The 18,085-nt window shown below is 45.5% G+C and overlaps 1 protein-coding gene across 2 annotated transcripts in view; it reads right to left on the reverse strand.

The window, feature by feature from the left end:
* Nucleotides 1–18,085, reverse strand: part of LOC146190648 (uncharacterized) — a 273,402-nt gene that overhangs the window by 181,918 nt on the left and 73,399 nt on the right. For both annotated transcript variants that reach the window (XR_014706561.1, XM_084601026.1), the window contains exon 2: nucleotides 9,137–9,169. The gene's annotated coding sequence lies outside the window, so the exon portion shown is untranslated. The remainder of the gene's footprint in view (nucleotides 1–9,136; nucleotides 9,170–18,085) is intronic.

The following is an 18,085-nucleotide window of genomic DNA, read 5'->3' on the forward strand; positions in this document are numbered from 1 at the left end:
CCCCGCCCACCGCATAAAGCGAGGTCGTTCAAGAGTAGTTAAACACTGCGTCACTCTGAAAGATGCTGAGGTTGCGAATAAATTGTGCCCCGTTTCTTTGGGAGGGCAGGCTAGCCGCGAGAAAGCGTGGAATTATCCAATGCAGCGCGAAAAAAAAAATAAAAAAAGTTAGCGAAGGTGCCTGCGCTCTGTTAAGGCGTCATCACAATCACTTTGTTTAAATAGTCGAGGTAATTAGGGCGAATAGGCGCCGCCACGTCCAGCGAGGAGCCAGCGCGCGATCACTAATGAAGGTCTCGCGAGCTGCCTCCATTACCCAGTCTGCAGCGAGCGAACCACCATTGTACCTGGCGGCTAATGAACCTACCTGCCTAATAGCAGGGGCGGTGATATTAGCACAGCGCCAGCCAGGAAATGCGCTACAAGAGCGACAGGGAACGAGAGAGAGAGAGAAAGAGAGACACTTTAGAAAATACGCGTCCAGCGCTCACTTAAAGGACATGTGCACGCGGATTATACGGAAGGTCTCGAAGGGGTCAAGGGACGCTGTCGCAACCGCAGCTCAACTTTTTGGCACTTAAAACTTCCCAGACATTTAACGTGATTTTCGCTGGTGTTTCATCGGGTGTTCTCCGTGCGCAAAGCGGTAGTGCGAGAGAGTCTGGGAGGGCGAAATATTGATATGGGGGATGGTGGACAGTAAATTCAGTGAATGGTGTTGTGAGAGAAGAATGGAAAGGTAGCACTAGGATATGGCTGCTGACGGAGGCACCGTTATTATCGACTTCAACGATTTTCATGCTCCACATAATTTCTGCCTTTTCTTCTTTAAGGCATGAAACGTTAAGAAAAAAGTTGGCTGTGGTTTAGCTCTGGTTAACCCTAGTTGAATTGCGAAAGCAACGGCGGAAGCTTCTTTTGCCTGCCACATTATTCCCCTATCACGCCCTATCAATGTAAGGTGCTACATTATTGGAAACAGTTAAGCTCATCCTTTAAGGGTATGACGCGAGAGCGTAGGCTACTAGCCCACATATAAAGTCACGCTTTAATCAAGCCGTATGGACGTGCCTGTGTGTCGTAGGGGTAACGAGAAGGCAAATGGTTCTGGGAGGCTGATTCTGATATCACCCTCCCATATGAAAGGAGGGACCCGAGTTGGCAGCTCCTGCCCGTGGCATAGGTGTAACGTGTATTTAAATGTAATGGCAGGCTGATTTTCTTTATGAGGAAACCGTAGCTATACGCCTCTTCACGGCGTAGCTGCGGCCACCCCAGGTCTTGAAAACCTACCGCAGTGTAGCTTCCGCTACAAAATACACCAAAAGTAGGCAAAATATGAAGATCGCGCAAAAACCTGTCAACTAGCTCAAATTCCTGCAAGCTTATCTATAGTTACCTACAAACATTCTGCCGCTATTCCGTTGCAGGACGAGTAGTGCCAGATTCATTAATAAAAGTAATTGCTGCGAACCGCTAGCAAACTGACAGTCCCGTCATGGATACTCCCATTAACCTATTCGCTACAAGTTAAACCAAGCAGTGCATAGCGTGCACGTTTGCTAAGCACGCAAATTTCTGGATGTAATAAATATATATGCTCAGTATAATCGAACATTTAGCTGATTCAATTTAAGACCATTTTTGTAAGCACTATATATGGAAGCACGCAGAAATCTCACTTGCTACTAAAACTTAATCTTTCTAAATATTACAAGAGTTCAACGCTGCTGAACCAAATATTGAGCGAAAGCATTAGCTGTGGGTGACCAAGCATTCTTCTTCTCTTTTTCTTCTTCCTCAGCCAACATATAAAGCCCCGCTTTAAGCATGCCGTATGAACGTGCCTTAGTGGCCTATAGGGGTAACGTGACTGCCAGGGTTATAGCAGGCTGATTCTGACATAACCGTCCCATGTGAAACGAGAGACCCAAGTTGGCAGCTCCTGCCAACTGAGCCGCGGCTCCGACCGCGCAACGCCGACCGCTTGAATTGGGAGCCAATCGCTCCCTTTTGTGTCACGTGGGTAAGACGTGGCTACCGCCGCGCTACGCCGACCGCTTGAGTTGGTAGCCCACCTCCCACCCTAGTGTCACGTGGGGTGTGACGTCACAGCGTCAAGTAGTTAAGCCGTGGCTACCGCCACGCTACGCTGAAGGCTCGAAATCCAGAGTAGTATTGCAATAAAAAAAATTATCATAACTTATGGAGCCAAAATTATTAAAGACTAAATGCACATTTATTTAGTTTATAGCCTGGTAAAACTTCGGAATGGTCTTTTGAATGCACCTAATTGTCCATGATAAAATGAGTTTAATGATATATTGCCTTAATTCTTCCTGCGGTGCTTTCACACAACGCAACGACGTGAATATCCGACGCAGAAGCTTGTTGGTACAGAAGCATCAAAGTACAGAAGCATCAAAATTTGCGCACGAAAGTGCGTGGCTTCAAGGCATCGACTAATCAAACGTAACGAACACGCCTTAAATTTTTGTGAACTGCGTCATTGAAGGGAGACCAAGGATAGCAGATATGCGAAGTAGGCTGCTGTGTTGAGATCCTTGCACTTCTGTACGTATATACACGGCTGATGTGCGCTCCTAGATAGGCTGCAAATTATATTGATTTTATAGAAAATATTATCCCGAACGCACTCATCCAGCCGTCCTACCCCGAGCAAGAAAACTGTCAACAGTCTTCAAATAATGCAGAAAGTTAGGCGAGTTGGTGATTAGCGTAAGCGAAAGACTAACACGCAGAAGAGGTACACGGGACACCAGCGATTGTCCCTAGTACATCTTCTGTGTGTTCGTCTTCAGCTTACGCTGGTGCCTAGTTTAAGGATATCAACAGTCTTTGTGCCACAGCAACAGTGTATTCGTGGCGTGTGCGACCGGCACTTAGGGGAAAAAATACTAATCGTCAAAGTGCAGTTGATTCGAACTCAGGAATTCCTCATAGAAAGAGAGAACGGAATAGCGCACCTAACGCCGTTTTTTTTTTTATTGCTTGCTTAAAACACAAAATGGCAGGATTTTAAGTAGTTAAAAGCAAGTGAAGAATCATGGCACATGTACGGACCTAGATTACTAGCAGTTGTTTTTTTTTTTTTATGCTTACAAATGTCACACACTGAATCTGAGTGTAACAAGTGAGTTGTCTAGTGGGTTATACTTTGTGACTGAACTTGTCTTTTTGTTTTACCAACTCCGTTTTTATTCATTTCCATCCTTATAGACATTGCCTGACATCGGTCTGTCATGGTTAGCGCCAGCCTTTCCCCAGCCGCGCCACCAATTTTTCATTGCCCGTTCTATACGAGCTTCTTCCTCATCGAGCAAGCACGGAAGCGAACAAAGGGGCCACTAAAAGGGAACGGGTTGCTCAGCGCAGCTTTCGGGTAAAAGAAAAACGGGCGCCGTTAGCGCTGTGATTGCTTCCCGCCAGAACAAAGTGAAACCGCCGTAGGCAAGAGAGATTCGCGCGATTCGCTGCTTGTATAAAAACGGAAGTTAAACCCAGGAGTACCCGAGGGGATCACGTAAGGTTTGGCTGCCATTCTTTCGCGAGTGCCGTGTGATTTCAGGAGAGGTACGTTGGCGCATGGAGGGGAAGTACGCCCTTTGTCACGAAGGCGATGCGACTGAAATTGAATGGACGAACTAAAGAGACTACGTTACCCTGATTTGTTCGACTGAAGCAATAGACTGCCATTATATGCAATACTGTAATACAGAAATGATATGACGTGTCTTTTTGCAGCGTTTTTCTTGATAAGTTATTACGTAACTATCAAGCTGAATCACGCTAGAAAATCAACACAACGGAGAGTTGCGGAATAAACCGGGAGAGCTGTGTACGCATATAACCAACTCAGGATAAATAGCAACTCACTAATCTGTTCCTCAGTTGATGTAGTGCACATTTCAAAATGCAGCAAGCGCAGAGGCGCTGGTAATTATTGTGACTATTTTGTTTTTCGCAAACGTTGAGTCCACAAAATATAGCTCACTCAGAAAAATACCTAAATGTGCTCTCGCAAGCCGGTATACGCAGAACGAGAGTGATGTAAATGAGTTAAAATAGTTTCAAACGCATTGCGAAATAAACGAAAAATAAATTAATTTTACGCCGCATCTGAAATGGCAGGGCGTTCGCCATTAGAACACTGTGTTTTGAGCTACTAAGCGCCAATGACTTTGATCAAGACTTTATTATTTTCAAGACCTAAGAAAACTGCCCTGCGCTTAACAAGTGCTGTGAAGCTTACAATTAAGTAAGTGCGCAGCTCCATCGGCTTCGACTATTCTCCGCATTTCACTCCTCCGAGCTCACGCTTTATTGCGAAAACAGTGGTAGTGCTTAAACTCGCATAAAACTTGGCGCGCAAAGAAACGATTACGTTAAGCCCGTCGAGAGATCGCTGCATGCCACGCGAACAAAGCGTCGCTAATTAGCGAGCCACACTCAACCTCACCGCAACTAAACTGCGGCGACTGCACTTTACAGCGGCCGAAATTTGCGGCGAACACGCCTTCTATGTATAATGACCACGGGACAACACGTAGAGAAGGCCTAAATACTCGAGAACCAGCTAATGTACGGACGCGAGTACCGAACAAATATGCCCCTTCTACGCCGCTTTAGTACTTTGTTTGTTTTGTTTTTATTAAGCGGAACATTTTTCATAGCGTTTCAAGCGCGTGCTTGCACGTACTTGGGTTAGACCGACCGCAGATGATCAACTGTTGCCCAACAAAGTGTATGTATAAAGGAGCCCAGCATGCTGGCGAGGACACTTCACGGCTACACGTGCCCACAACAACGAAAGGAACATAGAGGCGCAGGATAAACAGAAAGGCAACAGCACGCGCCACAGCAACTTTTACGCCGCGAGGGACGAGTGGCAGGACAGCAGTGAAATCTAATTGCGCGAGAGGGCGTGCGCGTCGGCTCCCCACAAAAACGCCAAGGAGTCCAGCCCAGGTGTCTCGTAACACATGTGCGTCCTCCCCAAGTAGAGCCGAGCGCGAATCCGCCACCAGAAGAGAGGCGAACAACAGGAGCGAGAGAAGAAGGGGGAACTGAAGAAAACAAAGCCGAGGGAAGCACAACAAACAGCAAGCATGAAGCATAAGCGGAGAACAGTTTGGAGAAGTGGTAACAAGAACAAGAGAACCGTATATAGAGAGAAAAGCTCGAGAGAACGGTAAGGGGCCCTTTTGGAAAAAAGGCAGAAGCGGCCATGTAGGCCAGCCGGGAAAGAAAATGAATTGAGCTCATTAAGGGAAGGGCCTGTGCTGTTTGGTTCCACGGGCGCGGCAGCGTACAGGCTACGTGCCCGTACGCAACGGGGGTCTTGCGCGTGAAGCGCGTTTTCAGTCTGCGCTTTAATGTGCTCTTTTCGTTTATCTTTCTGTTCGTTTTGCAGCTTATCTGACCTGCCCGAATGATTAGCGCGCTCTAACTAGCAGCGGGACCCGCTCGACTGGAGATATTTGCCCACTTAGCGCAGCCAGGCAGCTGCGCTCACCCCGCGGTTATGTGTCGTAATATTTCTTTTTTTTTTTTTTCTGCCATGGTGGCTCTGACGGGATGCATCTTCCACCCGCTTCGGCGCAGATCGCTAATTAAGGCTTAACGCTTCGCTCGGAACGCTCATAACGCTGCGCGTGCCAGAACTACGAAGTCAAAATAAATAAGCAAGAAAAACGGAAACAGCTCTGTATATTAAAGGACTATGGGCATCAAGTTACTATTCCACGTTTCCTTCAAGTCAAGTGTACTTCACATATTATTGTGTATGAATCGCTGCGTGTTATTCGCCATTGAGCGTTAAATAATTCACAATTCAATTTTTTTTCTCTGACCTGTTTCGGTTCCGGCTTCAATAGGCGAGTGACGACTATGACTCCAAATATACGTGCGCGGGTCCCGTGCGGCGTGAAAAAAGCTCCAATATAATCCATTCTTCTGCAACAGGGCTGCCGTCGCTACCTGCACCAGTGACGAGGTAGACGAAGTTTTCCAGCAGAGCTCGTGCGCTCGAGGCTAAGAAAACAGCGTGGGCTCGGGCACGACATCCTTCCTCCCCAAGGGTGGCATCACTGGGAACAGCTCATGTCGAGCTCATCATTACAAGACCAGCGACTCACGATTACCAGTGCCACTAACAGACTGGGCCCACCAGGGGCTGGCGCATGAATTTTAAGAGAGGGCCCGTTGCGTGGGCCCCTCCATAGGCCATGAGGGGGAACAGTAATATAAGTGCTCTGCCCCTCACCTATAAATTTTTAATGGCCAATAAAGTATACACCACCACCACCGGCAGCATCACGATATCAGGCTCCGCTGCCTGACCAGCCGAGAATCCGACGCATTTATTAAATGGAGCCAGCCTCAACCGCAGGCAGCCATCCACAGTCAACATGAGTTGTTTCTACACTTCTTCACTCGTTTTGGCCTCATGGGACTTGAGGCAGGCTGGCTTTAGCGTGGTAGCGAATCAAATAAAATGACAAGGCAGCGATTACATGGCCGATTTTCATTACTCACGTTAGCTGAACGGACCTCTGATGTCATAGCCATAGCTCGAGACCAAGACCTCAACAGGTGAATGAGGAAATGGACTATCATTTTTTTTAGCTGTTGAAGGCGAATACTAAGCGGTGACCCGTGTGTATCTATAGGATTGCCATATAAGCAACATAACAAACAAGAAGACATGCGACCAGAAATTAAGTGCCTATATCGCTTTGAGGTGCGATCAAACGCAGCCGTGCGCCTCTCCGAGTGACGAATATTTGCACTTTAACATAGAGACGAGCAATGAGACAGGGCGGAATTCACAGACCGTCTTCTCACACAAAGCGATTTCTACTACTGAGTATATTTTCCGAAACGCATCGGCAAAAAGGCTACCCGCCAACAGTACCCACTGGTAAGCCAATGCATACACAAGTTCAGCATCACGTTGCTAATGTAGCGGTATCAGCGCACAAAGAGCAAGAGAGCCATGGTGATGAAGCAGCGCAATGGGCGGGACACAAGGAAACGAAGAAGGACACACACACATGCTCTGACTATCAACTATGAGTTTATAGTCAGCGCCTGTATGTGTCCTTCTTCGTTTCGTAGTGTCCCGTCCCTTGCGCTGTTCTATCACCATGCAGAACCAACTAGTCCATCAACTCGCTCAGAGAAAGCCATTCTAATGCGTTTTGTAGTTGCGCGTGACTAAATATGGAGGTTGCAGCTGAAAGGACTGTCTTGACCGCGCGAAATTAACCGCACAAGCAACGCTATCGGATTTTTCAAGAGCCACAGTGTCTTGACAGTTACCTATGGCGAAGACAAGACCTTCTGCCGAGGCTTTTCTTCAACCCTTGTTCATTTAGCTCCGTGTCCTACAAGAATCCCGTCTCCTTACCTTCTCTCTACCACGGATCACAGAAATTAACTAATTACTTATACCAGCGTAACAGCGGTGGGGTTTTTGCAAAAACCTAAGCGAATAGGAGCACGAATCATGCCAGTTATAGGTTTCTTACATTTGAAAAAAAAAAAAAAGTATATTGATTTATCTGCAAAAGTGGTTGCTGTCTTAGAAAGCAAGCCATCTATTAAATTCCCTTGGCGTGTACTATAGATACTCGTTCTCGGCCCATTTTTTCTCCTAATCGCTGTACCACGCCACCGGTATCATTCGTACAAAATGTCAAGGGACGCAAAGCCTACTCCACAACCTCGCTGCGGACAGCAAGCGACGCCAGACATCTCGTAAATAGGCACGTGGAAGGATCTCATTTTCGAAAAAATTGGCTGCGACCTCGCCGAGTTGTCCACCACGTTAATTACGAGAAAACGCTTGTCCTCACTGTCCGCTACACGCCGTAGCGCGACACAGCGTAGGTTGCGTGCGAGAGACGCGGCCAAGCCCCCGCGGGCAAGCTCCGCACGTAAACATCATCTTCGGGCGGGCGGTCCGGCGGAGCTTTCCGGTCGCAATTAGGCAATGGGGAATCTTCCGTGGGGACAGCTTCTCCAGCCGCACCAGCTTGCCCTTCTTCAAAGCGGATCAGGTCTGAACGAGAGATTGAAGCACATGTATAGAGATTGCTCGTTCGGAGGAATTAGCTTTTCCCCCGATGACGAACGCAAGATCGCGAAAATGCGAGTGCTAAGCAGTTCGGAAGCTGCAGCACTGATCGACGGCAAACATCTGACGCTCAGATGACAAAAAAATATAGCTAAGTAATAAAACGGCGAATAAAATCAGTTTTCTCTCATTTTTTTTTTTTTTTTTTTTTTTGCGCACTACTGAGTAAGTCAGGGGTAAGCACGGAAAACAAGGCGCAAGCCTCCATTAAAACCAAAATACATCGGACACCGTTATTTAGCTATTGCCTCCACGAATATCAGATCCGATACGCATTGGATCAGCTACCGCGAAGCGAAAGCAAGCTATGGCTGCATTTCAAATGACAGCAGAACACAAGGTGATCTTTTTCCTTGCAATGTTATCTTAGACACTGGTAATTGTAGATATGTTCGTGCCACGGTGTTGAAAGTTTGAAAGTTTCCGGTACATGGTGGCCGATGACACCAAGACGTCACCGGAATACAACTAAGAAAAACATTACAAGTTTTTGTTGAGAATATGAAGCAGACCAATTCCACGTTCCTTTAGTAGGTGGACAAATACAGATACTGTAAACGCGAACGAGTGCGCGATATACCTGTCCTGTTTTTCTCAAGAACATGCTGACGTAAGGGAGTTTATGGGCGATAATTGGGATAATTATTAAGAAAATCTAAACAAGCAAAATATGCAAAACGTATAATGCCTTGCAATGACCCCTTAAAATTCTTCAAACAGCCAAATGCATATTAATTATAAAGATGATCATTATTTGAGCCCCTGCTGCCTTGGCTAATTGCCTGGCTAATTTCCAACGGTTCTTCGAGTGCTAAAAATTACCGTCTCTCTACTGCATCCAATAGCGTGCTGCTAATATTTTTCTTCGCCGCGAAAACAACCACACCAAGGGCGACTAAATTAAAATGAAAGATATTCTGCTGCATCAGCAAACAGGGATAATGAAACTTTCTTCAGATAAGACTGCGAACTCACCAGAGATGCCTCCTGTTCTTGGTCTTTTTATTCCTGCAAAGAAAAGTAAAATACGGTGCCGCATTAATACCTTGCAGCAAACAATCACAGTGCATGATTATTATAAGGGTCAAAAGTCACACACGTGTGATATAACTCAGTGCCGGGGCTCAAGAAATGCCGGCCAAATAACGTGTGCCTTTGGATGAACTTTCGACGCAATAATTCCGCGAAGTTAGTTATTCAAGCCACTCGTAGAATTTCGAAATCATTGTCGGTCGCTCGCGAACATACGGGATAGAACCGCGCGAATATAGCATGCACTCGCATTCATTGTTTCAAATATTTTACTTTTTTTTTTTTCATTTGTCGCCACTACCTCGACTAAATAAATTAAGAATATCATGCATATACGTCTTAAAAGCAGGGAGAGAAAAAGTTCAAGAACCTGCAACTTCTCCTCAGTTCCATGTATAGCACCTACTTGTAAAATATGGGATGCAGTCTCATTCACTTCCGTCAGGATTTTCGTTGTTAGTGGAGATTAGTCCGGCCTAATTAGTTCCGGAAATGTAAAGTTCGCTGCCATGCTCCATCGCTACCAGCCTAACAAAGGAACAGCGCTGTTAATAATTAAATATCTAATTAGTACAGCGTAACATTTGCCGAGAGCTGGGATTAGTTCTCGGCATATTTATGAAGTAGAAGCCCGCCATGACAGTAATTAAAATTTGGTCCGAGTTCATGGCCTGCAGATACAGCAGCAATGAAAACAGCGAGCGCCGCATAATGCCGTAATATGCGCGCAGTTCGGTTCAAAGAAAAGCGCTACAACGAATAATTATTAATGAAAGAGCACAGCCGAGTAGTTCAACGCGGTTCTTTTTTTTTTTTTTTTTTTTTTTTGTTACAGACTAACTCCACATGGAACATTAGCGCACAGGCACACAGCACCGGCCGAAACTCCGGTCAAGCACAGGAACCAAAATTATGGCCCTTCCTTTTCTTTGCACAAAGCTGCGTTCAATCTCCGTGACATGGAAAAACAAATAGCTACTTTGTACTGTGTGCCTTAATGCCGTCAGTGATTTGTCACAACTGCGACAAAAGGACCATTTATTTATTCCTTTTGACTTCATAGAGCCAGGACAGAAAGAAGTGGAGATAGAGCGAGAGATGGAAATAACATCAATACATACTAGTCTCTGAGGCTATTTTCGCTGATTGCCGATTAATACGTGCTTAAACCACACTGACAATAGTGAGTTCAGCTTTACGAGACCACAATGAAGGATTCGCGTTTATTTTTTTGTGCATAATTAAATTTCCTGCGTAGACATTACGCGCACTGTTACTACTGCGGGGGTGATATTAACTGGCGCTATAGTGTTCAAGCTTTCCCCCAAGTATGGGGCTGCTCTGAATGGTTTTCTAAAAGCACGTTCTGTCCTTCACAGCGAAAGAAACGGTTCATGTCTCAAGCTTCTTCATGAAGAAAGGGGAAGCTACTTCCAGATGTAGTACACCTTAAGGCTGTGGGGAACGCTAATCCGAAACACAGTAAGCGACGTCGGAAGAGCCACAGTAATTTATCTACAACCAAAAACTGACAGTTTAATCAAAGCTAAGCCTGGATTACTTTACTGCAGGTGTGCCTCCTCGGTGCTGTCAAGTGCTTTGTCGCGATATACCAAGCGACTTAGCTAAAGTTAACCGAGTGTTTAAAAAGGATTGAATGTCTCAATCCAGTGAAGCTAACTGAGCGCCGTGGATTGAATGGCCTAGTATTGATTGCTTTTTTCCTCCGTTTTCAATAAAATGTATAATAATAATAATAATAATAATAATAATAATAATAATAATAATAATAATAATAATAATAATAATAATAATAATAATAATAATAATAATAATAATAATAATAATAATAATAATAATAATAATAATAATAATAATAATAATAATAATCCTTTATTAACAAATCTGAATGTACATTTACAGAAGTCAGGTTCGCCTAAGCCATCACGGTGGCTTTTCACGCGAAACCTGACAGTCGGTAACAAGTCTAAGCCACAAAACCGACTATGTTATCAAGAGACAGAGAAAAAAGACACTGAATGCTATGCTGTTTCAGAATAATAAAATATACGGCACAAAATTTAGGAAGAAACAAAACAGACATTGCACAATGGCACAAATGGAAATACAAAGGTCATAATTATTCGATGTATAATCCATTCAGCTTTTTGTGAAAGGTTGCGTGTAGTTTGCCAAGTATTAATTTTCGAAGGAAGGGGATTAAATATTATCTGGCACATAATATGCTCGGGTATATCTGCCAAAATCTGGTGCTCGTATGGGAAACTGAAAAAGTGGGTGCATGGCGCAAAGGACAATATGACACGGTGGGGACTTTAAATGCATCGCTCTAGTATACTTGACCACCACTGTATGAACAAAAAGTGATCGTAAATTGGGTATTCTTAGCATCTGAAATAGGTTCACATCTTGTGTAGTGTGTAAGTCGTAAGAAACACTTTTCAACATGCATTTTAATAACCTATTCACACGGTGATGCGAGATGCTTGAACAGTGAACAAAAGTGATGATTCCGTATCTGAGTACGCAGTAACCCAACGAATTAACTAAGAGTTTTCTGACGCACAAAGGTAAAACCGTTTCGATACGGTACAATAAACAAACAATTCGACGAGGTTCGGTACATAGACACGACAAATTAATGGGAAAAAAAGAATACCAAAATCAATCCATATGCCCAAATACTTTACGGTGTCTGAAAAATGTATAGGGGGACGAACCGTTGATACATCCAGGTGTGTGCAGGTACAGTGAGAAAGAAAGTGAGACTCTCCTCAGTGGACTGCAGAAGCAAACCAACCTTGACTTAGAATGATTAGCATTAATATTATTTGTATTAAACCAGTCCATTAATTTTTCCACGTCACTTTAAATAATTGAGAAGGCATTTGAAAAATTCACATGCGTAGCTACAAGTGCGGTATCGTCCGCATATTGGAATAAATTGCGAGTGGATAGCGCATCATACATGTCCTTAACAGACACATTAAAAAGTAAGGAGGGCAAAAGTGAGCCTTGTGGCACACCAGCCTTGAGAAAAACACGGGAGCTTTAAATTTTTGAAATTTAAACGAGCTGGGAACGATCCGTAAGGAAATTTTGCAACAACCGAAAGAAAGGACCACGGAAGTAGGAGGTATATTCTAGTGGGACTGCTGAACTCATTAATCTTACGACACGGGCCGCCACGAATTGTCATCGCAGTTCGAGGCCGTCAGCTAACCGCTGATGTTGTTGAAGAGCTCTTGCGTTTGTGCGCCGTAACTTCTCGACACTCGACGTTATACCATCCTCAGTGCGAGTTACTGAGCGCGTTAATAGAACGCTTATCAACATGCTAGCCATGTATGTGGATACAGGGCACAAGAACTGCGACATCATACTACACTTCATTACATATGCGTTTAATAGCGCCACTCATGAGACGACTGGGTACAGCCCATCCTTCCTGTTGCATGCCAGGCCACCACGCTACTCCCTGGATACCATCCCGCCCTTCTCAAGCTGTGAATATCCCTGCCTGGCTGAGACCTCTGCCTCGCTGAAGAAGTTCGAAGAATCGCACTTATGGTCTGGTGCTTCGCCCCGCCCTTCTCAAGCTGTGAATATCCCTGCCTGGCTGAGACCTCTGCCTCGCTGAAGAAGTTCGAAGAATCGCACTTACGGTCTGGTGCTTCGCAAGAACGATACAAAGCACGATATGATGCCAGTCACCGGTGTGTCACATACTCGATTTTCTAGCTGTGGCGTCCAATTCGGCGCCGCGGCCTGCATCAAAAACTCTTATCCCAATATGACAGCCATGTGTGGTAGTCAAAGTGATAAGTAATTTAAGTTATGCATTAGCCCGCCTGACCGCATCGGGTCGTCGGTATGCGAAAACTGAACTGTGCCACGACGCCTGTTTAAAGCTGTATCAGTCTCGCATGAATTAGGAACACGCCCAGAGGGATTTAGCTGAGTAGGGGGGAAATGTAACGTTACTGACGACGACAATGTGTTGTGTGGCATGCAGAAGAGAAGAAATAAGAAAAGAGAAGGAAGAAGCAGTGGTAGTTTGGAGCTAGTAGGCCTCACCTTGTTCCGCTCCCATCTGCATTGTAAATAAACACACCTTTACTATTTCATCGTAACAATATTATTGAAATGAAGGGAATTCACGAGACGTGGCAGTGCATTTTCCAGTGTTTGACAGCCGTATGTTGTATTAATATGTTCAAGAAGAAAGTGCCAGCGAATAAATTGTAGATCGACTTTAAAACCAACCGACCATAATCTATGCAGCAAGGTACCGTTAACATAAAGTATAGGTTTTTTTTTTTTTTTTTTTTTTTTTTATCGGCCCTAAAAGACGGAAGTCTGCAAAAGAGGAAGCTCCATTATAAGAGTGGTGCTGCTTCAGCATCCTAAAATGCGCCTATCCGCTCTTGTCAGCCGCGCTCCCATCAATGGGGTTTCCGATGTGCATTGCGTATTCGGCAGCAGCTCAACGCACGGTAGCTTTTTTTGTAGCTGCAGCAAAAAAGAAGAAAAAAAAACTGGCACAAATGGTACCTCAGTGTAAACATTTCGGCCCCTCACAAGGCGATCTGCAACTGCTCACCTCCCACTTTGATTGCACACATGACCGGCGTTGTTAGTGCACACATCTTCAAACACTTGTACTATGTCCAGTGTCTTTCACAATACCGTGCAAAATAAAAGTAATAGAACACAATTGATAGTTGCTATTTTTTTAGCAATCTTGATGAGCGTTTTCGCAAAAAAAAAAAAATGTAGCAAGTTTCGCGTCAATTTTGCATCTCTTCTCGGCACAACGAATACATAAACATGCGAAGAATAAAAAAAAAAAAAAAAGAAAAGCCTGTTCGTTAAAGAAAATGACGTTAAGCACGAAGACGCAAGTGCGCAAAACACAAGCACCCGCGCACACATACAAGTACGTACGTACATTACTAACGCAAAGAAGATATCTTGCGAGGGCTACTGCGACGCTGAGCCGAAGAACTTGCAAGCCATACAGAGCGGAAATGGCTGCTTCCTGAGACGTACGGGTGGAAATGGGCCTTTCCTCCGGCGGACTGTTCAGTACTGAAATTCTGGACACAAACAAAGTGTTGCTTAGTATACAGGGCTTCTTAGTCCACTTCCGGCGTAGATAAGAGACTCCGAGTCACCGGAAAAGCGCAACTTGTCTTCGTGCTCAATTTTGCGCCAGGATCGGCAGCATCACTATCGAGCTATCCGCGTAGGCAAAAAAAGGCAGCTGCAAAGGAAATTTTTACAGCACGAAGTCAGCTGTTCGTTGGTATGCTTTAGGTCAAACTGATGCCCTCCTCAGTTCTTCCCGTGAAGGGAGTCTCTGACGCTTTGTTAGATGTTAAAAACGCCACAGTGTCATTTCTCGCGCCTATTTATCCTTACGTGGATAGCTCGTGTTCGTAGCAGTGGTTTTCGTCTCGAACATAATAGATTTGCTAAAACAGATAGTCTCGAATCTCAGGGTTGATTTAATGACTGATAATTCGCTTGATTGATTGTTGAGTGATTGATTTGCAATCACCTGGGTGAGAGGGGAAAGAGAGAGGACAGGCCACTACCACAACACAAATGCGCAAAACATCCATCACGGTGCGTATTTCCCACGGTTCTCTGTAAAAGTGTCAAGGTCACCAGGCCACAGCAATCCGTCTTTTATTACTCCTTTTCCATGCATGAGAGACCTCTCGAGTGCACGAAGCGTCGCTGTCGAGACACTTTTATGTCACGCAAGAAGCGAATTTGGAACGATTCTAGTGCTATAAACAAATAGGCAGCAGAGACGGAGTACGCGCCGCGCCCGAGAGCTACCCAACGGCGGTAACTCTTCAAAAAATCCCATCGGGGTCGTTCAATATCCACGTGCTTTTTATCATAAGAAAATAAAGGTTACCTAAAATCGCTACCCCAGCCATACATATATTCTTTTCGCCTCTCTGTGAGAGAGAGGCGAAAAGAAATTCACACGGGGCTAGATATCATCTTCGCGACTCCGAAGAAACAAAAAGCAAAAGAAAAGAAAACGAGAATATCGAAAACAAATGGAAATCGATAGCAGCTATCAGAAATGGCACACTAATCGAAAAAGAGGGACGCGGCAGGGCACGCCGGAGCTAAAACGAGAATGTAGAGCGAGTAATAACGAAGAAAAAAGAAAGCTGCAGCAAGCCGCGCCAAAGCGCCCCGGGGGGCAGAAAGTCTGCTATCATTTCGACATTGCTTCGGCGCTTTTCTTTCTAAGTAATTTTTTTGTTTCTCACTTTCTTTACAATTTTCTTAAGATCAGCGAAGCGGTGGAGCGTGCGGGAATAAATGAGTCGTTCGTACCGTCGTGCTTATAGAACGGGGGTGGGACTGCACCGACCGTGCCTTCAGCTGCAGCGTTCGATGGTACGAACTCAGCTATGATGAAAAAAGAGAGAGAGAGAGAGAGAGAGAGAGAGAGAGAGAGAGAGAGAGAGAGAGAGAGAGAGAGAGAGAGAGAGAGAGAGCTTTACGTGCGCGTGTTCTGCGCTGCCCGAAATGCAAACAGGGGGAGAACCAAGGAGAGAAGGAATGCACACTGAAATATGCAAAAAAATAGAAGGGAAAATAGCGAGTGTATAATGCGTACACATACGTTCGTCGTTTACATGCACGGCACGAGCTTTTTTTTTTTTTTTTTTCTTCTTTTCTTTTTTTTTTTTTTTTTTTCATAGAAGAGAACCGCGTGCTTGGAAGAAGTGGGATAAAGACGGCAGTGTGGGCACATTGAAAGTGAGGTAAAATCGGCGCTGTGCCGAATAGCGGGCGACATCCGAGGACAGCGCCAAGCCGAAGATGGAACGTCGAAATTTCCGCCACCGCAGCAAGACCTACCTTTCAACCTCACTCCCCTCCTTTTCTTGTAGTACCTCCACCTCTCCGCGACATCATCATCATAAGGAACGGGAAAGAGGAGAAGGCAAACAAATTCTTCACATCCATTCGGAGCGCGCGCCGGGACCTCAAAGAAATCGTATACGCGTGTATACAAAAGGAGAGAGCAGAGAAAAAAAAAAAAAAAAAAAAAAGGAAGTGAGGGAGGAAGGATGAAGTAGAAAAATTGCTAGCGAAAAGTCAGAAATGCACTCTGTTCACCAGCGGCTTGTGTGTACTTTTCTCTCCGAGCCTCTTTCAAACTCGTATATGGGGCGAATTCCGTATATGTGTTTATGCTTTCGCGTATCGGGCGCGGATATATCCATATACCGACAAAACTCTCACGAACAGACCCGCACGAACGAACACCTATATTTACGCTCGGGAGGTCGGCGTGAAGCCCGAACGTATATCGGTTATGATGATGCGCCCGCGGCGCTGACTGCGGCTGCGACGGCGCAGGCTGGCGAAGAGATATTGTTCCGTTTTGCTGCGTTTCTTGGATCCAGTCTGAGTTCGGGCAAGGCCGATGAACCCAAACCGCAGCGCGATGGGCAGCGGCTTTGGTAGTATATACACGCACCAACAGCGAGCAGTTCCGAGCGCGTGGCATGTGCACAAAAGCGAAGGGAGACGCGGCAACCGACAACGGTCGATGCATTGCCAAATGGACGTCTTATTCTTCTGGGAAGGAAGCAGGAGAAATATCCCGGGAGAGAGAGAGAACAAGAGCGCGCCCAACGACGCGCGGTTCAAGGAGAGTGCGTTCATCAATTCTCCCCCGCATATCCTCTTTGCCCGCTGCGTTTGTTTCACTTTCCCGGTCCGTGTATATATGCAGGAATATCAGTGGCACGATCATACCTGCGCCTGCCAGCCCGGCCAGTTCGCGTTGTTATGTTTTCACTTCTCGAGACCTTATTATCATCTTATTTATTTATTTGTTTGTTTGTTTATTTTTTTTGCGAGTTCTATGAGGGTGAAAGCATCGTGAGTGCAGCATAACAAAACGCTAGGGAGATTTTTCTCCGCTCGTGTCGTGAGTCGGCGCTTTGCGGGCAGCGAGGATGTAAGTTGAGTGCGTTTCCGCGCGCCCGCTTTCAGCGTTGTTTTAAACGTGTGCGGGAGGACCGACACGGCGATCGTGCCATATATAAACTCTCCGCGAACACGCGCGCGCACCTTGAAATTCCGAGACGTGATCCGGAAGAAAAGAAGAGTCGGCGGAAAACAAATGGCAAACGCCGAAGAAAGCGGAGGACAGGTGAATATATGTAGGTGTGTAGGAGGCAAGCACACGGTCTTTTATGCGAAATATGAAAAGCGAGCATCGCCGCTACACTTCGAACCGCGCCTTCCGCGGTGTTGAGGCATAGTAGTGCGCCGCAGAGCCGCCGATAAAGAACCTCTGAATAAATCATGAACGATAGCTCTGGCCAGCACGTAATCGCGCATGCCTGTCTCCAAATGTCGGCTGCTCGCGCAGACCGTTTTATTCTCCCTTACCCTTGTTTCTTCTCTTTTTCAAAACTCGTGGACGACAGGACATATCCATCACGCCTAATTCCCTTCAGTCGCGTTTTCTTACCGCTGTTTTTTTTTTTTTTTTTTTTTTTTTTTTGTCTTCTTCTTTTATAGTCTTCAGAAGGTTCAGGTACCGGCGATGCATTATTGTACTTTTTCTCTTATACTTATTCATATTACCCATAGTTTCAGTCTTGAAACGGTGCATACCATGAAAGGTGCGAGGCGCACGCGACCACTGCATCATTGGCTGCCTGATGGCGATGATTCCGTAGCGGAAACGAGAACACTCGAGCGTATAATAAGCGATGCCCGTGACGCGAAAATTATGCATGCACTCGCTTCTCCTCGCGCGAGTGATGGCCCTTCGGCCGATATTAACGGCGCGATCACGTATACTCTTTAGCA

This window comes from Amblyomma maculatum, chromosome 4 (genome assembly GCF_055883805.1).
Source record: "Amblyomma maculatum isolate TAMU_Amacu chromosome 4, ASM5588380v1, whole genome shotgun sequence".
NCBI classification, from domain to species: domain Eukaryota; kingdom Metazoa; phylum Arthropoda; class Arachnida; order Ixodida; family Ixodidae; genus Amblyomma; species Amblyomma maculatum.